The 6,822-nt window shown below is 45.8% G+C and overlaps 1 protein-coding gene across 1 annotated transcript in view; it reads right to left on the reverse strand.

Moving 5' to 3' along the window:
- Positions 1 to 6,822, reverse strand: part of SNCAIP (synuclein alpha interacting protein) — a 145,614-nt gene that overhangs the window by 112,273 nt on the left and 26,519 nt on the right. The window contains exon 2 of the mRNA XM_027767854.1: positions 1,352 to 1,438. The gene's annotated coding sequence lies outside the window, so the exon portion shown is untranslated. The remainder of the gene's footprint in view (positions 1 to 1,351; positions 1,439 to 6,822) is intronic.

The following is a 6,822-nucleotide window of genomic DNA, read 5'->3' on the forward strand; positions in this document are numbered from 1 at the left end:
ACTCCCATGTAGTCGACCGTGGTTCACGTCCCGGACCCGGTGGCTTAAAACTCACGCCAGGCGCGTGTGCGTGCGTGCCCAAGATCCCGAGAGGAGAATGGAGAAGGGATTGCGGTGTGACCATCCCCCCTGGGGGGTGACTTCTCACTTTCTGTCTCTCTGTCTCTTTCTGTCTGGTGAGCGCACGCGCCCTACAGTGAAAATCTCTCAAAAAACAAAAAACAAAAAACAATGCTGAGAGACAGTGTGTTCAGAGAAGGCCAGTGACAGCGCGAGCAGACACAGTGTCGAAGACCATGCGGGGGCCCTGTAGGGCAGGGAATGACAGCTGTCCTACACAGGGAACCCTAGCTATCTCACTTCCCACAGGTTCAAGGTTGCATGAAGATGTAAAAATCATCACAACATGAAAATATTCATGAACTGTCTTTTTTTTTTTTTTTCATGAAAACGTCCCATCAAGCTTCCCTGTGCAAAGTACTTCCTCTCTTTGGAACCTCACGGTGTCCTGGAGGCTTTGAACCCTCTGTGCAATGCAGACCCAGCACACATGAGTTGGATATGAAACTGCTAAGCTTGCAGAGGGTCCGGGACCCCTTATAGCAGAGAAAGTGATCCTGGAAATCCTAAATACACCTAGGCCACTAGAAAAGCTGAAAGAGTTCATTTCAGAAAGATATCAACAAAGAGGATGATGCCATAGATCCTTCACAAGAGACTAATTTGACTATAAAGATAAAGAGAGGACTTTGGGTAAGTGGGTGAAGCCCAGGAACATTTTTGCAAACACAACTGTCTCTTACGATGTACTATAAAGCCAAGTACAAAGTGATGTCATGTAATGTAAATGTGTAATTTTGTTGCCAGACTCAATTACCAATTTATTCAAAAGATGTCATCTGAATTTTTTTAAATATAGGCATTAATGAACTTATTTTCATCATTTTTCAGGATGAATCTTTTTTTTTTTTTTAAGAGATTTTTGCTATAGGGTGCATGTGCTCACTGGAGAGACAGAAAGACAGAAAGTGAGAATTCACTCTCCCCTCCCTACAGCCCCGGGAGGGATGACCACACCACAATCCCTTCTCCTCCATTCTCCTCTCGGGATCTTGGGCACACAAGCACACAAGCCCAGTGTGAGTTTTAAGACACAGGATCTGGAACTTGAATTGTGGTCGACTCCATGGAAATGCAGTGATGTAACCAATACAACATTTGCTGGTCCCCAGGACAAATCTTAATTAGATAATATACTGGGTCATTGGGAAAGTCATGGTGCATTTTTGCATAGAAAAATATGTCACAGCTTTTCCAATGACCCAATACATCCAGTTTTTAGAGACTTTACCTTTTAAGTGGTCTTTGTTTCCCTCTCCTGATCATCCAGATGAAGACCTCTGGTATGTACGGTAATGCTTTTTCTCGTGGAGTACACCTAGAGAAATCTCACAGAAACATGACAATATGAACTTTAAGTGCTAAGTAAATGGAATCCAAAGAACCAGAGTTCTGAGGCCAGCAGGTGGCGTGAGGGTTAAGGCACTGGATCTCACATGGCCAGGCCTGAGGTCTAAGTCCCAGATCTGGCGTCTTGAAACACTCCAGGCACATGTGTGTGGGTGCCCAAAATCCCGGGAGGAGAATGGAAGAAAAGAGATTGTGGCATGGTCATCCTCCCCGAGGGGTGATTTCTCACTTTCCCTCTCTCTCTCCAGCAAGTGCACAGACTCTATGACAAAAATCTAAAAATAAATAAATACATAAATAAATAAACTGTTTAAAAAAATAAGAGAAAGGAACAAAAACCAGAGTTCTCCTTTACTCCAAGAAGAGTTGCAGCTAAGAAATGTTATGACACTAAAGAGATGGACTTGCTTCTTGTTCTTCTAAATATCCTGAATAAATTACGAAGAAACATATTCTGCACTTCAATGGTGAAAAGACACACGTCTGTAAGATCTTAATAGAAATTACCGTCTAAGAATGACCTTATTCATTAGGTATTCCTCTCTCCCATAGTAAAATAAATGTTTTTAAATAAAGGTGATGAGCAGGGATGAGGGGGTGCTGAAAGTGACTCCCCCGGGTGACAGCAGAGACAGACAGCATCTGGGGAGAGAGTCCAATGGCAGGACTCCGCTCACTAACCAAGCCCGGGGGCACAGAGTGTGGACAAGAGTCTGCTGGGGGTGGACTAAGAGGCTCGGGGTACTGGGAATGGCCAGGCTGGAGGGCCGGGGACAGCAGCCCACGCGGGGACGGGCATGACTGCTTCCGGCCCCCGGTTCACGCTCGGTCTCCAAGAGCCCGCCCCATCTCCGTCTCCCTCCCTCTACACACACCAGAGGCATCTTTCCAGTGCGAGGCCCCAGCCCAGCAAAGGAGGGTGAGCACTGGACCCAGAAGCCTTTGCAGTGGCCCTGGCCTATGGAGTCCTGGGGTACGTGTGGGGCTCCTGGCCCTCTGGGGACTCCATGACCCCTTCACTCCTCTCTCCTCATCCATCCGTTGCCCCATCCATTACCCCAGAACATCAGTCCTTGAACAATTAAACCAACCACTTGCTCCTGATTCCCCCAGCCTTGCTTTTCTTTTTCTGGAGAGGTTTTTGCTATAGGGCGCATGCGAGTCCTGCGACATAGCCATGAACCTAACTGCTGGTCCCTCCCAGCCTTGCTTTTGAACAACTACCATGTGCCAAGTTTGCATGCCTAACTTCTAGAACTGACAGCTCTGCCGAACGGTGCAATCACGCCCACCTCAGAGAGGAGAAAATGGAGACCCAGGCTGAGTGATATTCATTAACTCACACAGCAAGTAACTGTGGGAAGGTTATGATTCAGAACGAATGGGGCCAAAAGCCTTCCCTCTTCGGCTGATAAGACAGGATCCGGGGTGCGAGACGCTGGAGCGGGTGGGAGCCAGCAGGCTCCTGTTGGGTTACCAGTTACCAGGACAGCTCTCGGCACCACGGGCTGTCGCGTGAGAGAAACTCGCTTCTCAGGCGGACTGTGCAGCCTGTCTGGAAGATCGTCCCCAGCTCGGACGCCATTCCAGGCATTCTGTTCAACGGATGCTGCTGGAGACATCTGAAGTGCTTTGGAAGCGCTTCCAAGCATTCCCGCGCATTTGCTTGTTGTGGGATAGTCTTTCAGGCAGAAAGGCTGGCCGTGTTACTCAACATCTAGGTCTCTCTCCGTGAGCCAAAAGCAATTCTGACATCAAACTCTCGACAAAATCCAAAAGAGAATGGTGGGAAAGTGGTTTCAGGTCCTTCCTAGGAAAAAGTTTCTTCACTTCTGCATGAAAGAGCCTCCCTCCAAGTGCAGATAATCAATCCTAATGCATGAAGGGGTTCTTTAAACCCAACAGGGGGGGCAGCAGCTGGTGCAGAGGTTATGGTGAACTCCCACATAGTCCACGGTGATTCCAGTCCTGGACCTAGTGTGGTTTGAAAATCATGCTGGGTGTGTGTGTGTGTGTGTGTGTGTGTGTGTGCGCGCGCGCGCCCAAAATCCTGAGAGGAGAATGGAGGAGAAGGGACTGCAGTGTGGCCATCCCACTTTCCTGTAAGGCAAAAACTTCTAATACAAACAAACAAAGCAAAATCTGGCAGGTTCTCTGACTACCTATATTTGCTACATGGGAATCCTTGTGACCTGAGGTCCCCTCCTGAGATGCCTGAGGGCATTGTTATTTGTGACTAACAACACGTTAGAGAATGAGAGCTCTGTCTAAGTCTATACATTCTAGCTTGTCATTCAGAGTTCAAAGACATGTGGGGCCACTAGGTAGCATGGTGGTTAAGGCGCTGGATTCCTACATGGCCGAGTGCAGTTCAAATCCCAGATTGGCTTGTAACGCATACTAGCCGTGTGTGCCTGTGTGCACAAAATCCCAGAAAGCAAGCGGAGGAGGAAAGGATTGTGCCATGGCAATCCTCCTGGGGGGCTGGTTTCGCTTTCCTACTCACTGTCTTTCTCTGTCTCTCCAGTGACTATACATGCCCCATTGCAAAAACCTAAAAACGGGTTTCAAAATTTAAAAAGACATCGGGACCAGCAGTTAGCCTAATGGCTGTCGCTGGACTCCCACGTAGTCAACCACTGTTCGCGTCCTGAACCCAGTGGCTTAAAACTCACGCCGGGCACGTGTGCATGCGTGCCCAAGATCCCGAGTGGGGAATGGAGGATAAGGGATTGCAACGTGGCCATCCCCCCCTGGGGGGTGATTTTTTGCTTTCTGTCTCTGTCTATCTGTCTGGCGAGTGCACATGCCCTAGAGCAAAAACCTCTTAAAAATAAAAAAAAAATTAAAAAGACATACTATGTTTTCTCTTGTTCAAAAAAAATAAATTTAATACAATTTTCTAATAGCCATTACATTTCTCTCATAATGTCTCATTAAATGAGAGTGTTCACTAATTCGCTGAGCTTTTGTAGAAAGATACAGTGGATCTACTACTTACGTGTGTTGACTTCAAAGTTTAAAATTAATGTCGTTACTCAGGCAGGAAGACATGACACATGAAACCTATCCCAAATTTAAATGTTTTCACATTCATCTGATAGTCCAAATCTAATAAATTCCTAGACTCTAGACTTCAGAACATGATTTAGTAAATTATTCTGTGCTTAAATATGTCCTCTGTCTCAAAACAAAAATGATATAGTATTGTTTTTAAACTATTCTTATTAGAAAATAATTTCTATATCTACTTTATGGAATGATTTCTTATCTAGACAACTGCATATAGAACTGTTCTTTAAAAACTTTATATGCAGTATAAAGGTTCCAGATCATTTGTGAAACATTAAATTATAAGAAACCATTAAAAAGTCAAGAATCCAACTTGTTTTTTTATTCTATGTGATTTGTTTTGGGGAAGACACAAATTCTCAGCCCTGGATTACCTTCTTTCTTATTACATATATTCTGAAGCTTCTCTGAGTTCAAAAGTTCATAGCAACAATTTATAAGGGTATTAGCTCTGAAGCAAGCCAGAGGGAAAGTGCTGCTTTTAATCAACACTCAGCCACAATCCTTATGCAGCGGCAGCCCCTGCCAGTTCACTGTGATACAGGGGACTGCAAGCTCATGAGCTTTTGCAAAGTATGATTTTTCTTCACAAGATAAACTCCAAAAAACAGCACAAGCACCACCCGCAGGCACAGACATTCCGTATTTTCAACTTCTGAGAACTATAGCCATAGTGAGTGTTAGGAAAAAAAACCTGTGCATACATTGCCAATAGAGATAAAGATAGAGATAAAGAGAGGAAAATGGTTTGTCATGCTGCATAGAGATGGGAAAAAAAGTGGCTTTCTCTTGGATGTCAGACAAGGACTTCATTTGAAGGAGGGCGTCTAAGTGAGACTAAGAAGAGGTGAAAGATGGCCCATTCAAAAGCATTGGAAGAGATTCCATTATAATGATTAAGTATTTTCCCCAATCCCCCCCCTATATACTAAGAAACAAATTTTACTTTAACCCTGCAACGTAAGCTTATTTAGGAATATGGAAGAACTGAAGATGAATATTCAAGTTATGAGGGAAATTCTGAAAAGCATAAGGCTCTTATTCATTCACTCATCCCTTCATGCTTACGGAGCACCACACCAGTCATGGGCACTGGACATTCAGCAGTGAACTAGCCTGCGTGACTCTGCCCTTAGGGGACTCCTATTTTTTGGGGGGAGGAGGGAGGTTTCCATAGAACAGTGCTCTCACCAGAGAGAGACAGTGGGGGCAAAAGTAAGAAATCCCCCCCAAGCGGGGATGGTCATGCCACACAGTCTCTTCTCCTCCATTCTCTTCTCTGGATTTTGCACATGTGCCTGGCATGATTTTCAAGCCACCAGGTCTGAGACTTGAACTACAGTTGGCCATGTGGGAGTTCAGCGCGTTAACCACCACACCACCTGCTGGCCCCTGGGACTCCTGTTTCAATGTAGCACCATCCAACAGGACTTTCTGGCTTACGGAAATGTTCTGCCTTGTTGTTGTCCAGTGCCACTAGCCACAGATAGCTACTGAGCATTTGCAAGGTGGCTATTACAATCAAGGAACTAAACTTTACATTTGATTTAATTAATTTGCATTTAAATGTAACAGCAACATGTGGTTAGTGGCTACTGCATTGAACAGGACACTTCTAGTGAATTAATCAGATGACAAACAAGTAAATAAATAAGTGAAAATGTTCGTGCTTGGATAAGAGCCATAGGAAACAAGAGTAGACTGGGGGAGAAGTTGGGTATTTTCAAGTATAGTGGGTCAAGAAATGTCTCTTTAAAAAGGTGACATCAGAATAGAGACCTAGACGACAAATATACCAACCCATGCCAAAATGTAGGGTAGAGGATTCTAGGTAGAGTGCACTGCAAGGGCGAAAGCCCTAAGGTGGGAGCGAATGCAGAAGAGAGACCATCCAGAAGACCAGAGAGCAAGAGAGCAGGAGGCCATCAGGAAACAAAGGCAGAGAGACGGCGGATATGGAGCCTACATGGCCATGGGGCCCGAGGAGAAGCCTGGCATGTACTCTGATGTACAGGGAAGCCAGAATGGTTTCCGGTCACAGAGTATTGAGCTGACTTCTGTTTAATGAAGTCAGACAAGGAGGAAGGTGGAGACCAGACCGAAGAGAAGCAGCAGGCAGCTGAGACAATACTGCATTATCTAGGCCTAATGCACTGCAGCTTTGTCTAGAACGGGGTCCCCAGTCCCCGGACATGGGCCCGTGCTGGCCCACTGGGCCACACAGCATGGGGTGGAGGGCAGGGAGCAAGGCTTTGTCTGCGTTTGCAGCAGCTCCCCATC

The sequence above is a fragment of the Tupaia chinensis genome, unplaced genomic scaffold (genome assembly GCF_000334495.1).
Source record: "Tupaia chinensis unplaced genomic scaffold, TupChi_1.0 Scaffold144806_1, whole genome shotgun sequence".
Taxonomy (NCBI): Eukaryota; Metazoa; Chordata; class Mammalia; order Scandentia; family Tupaiidae; genus Tupaia; species Tupaia belangeri.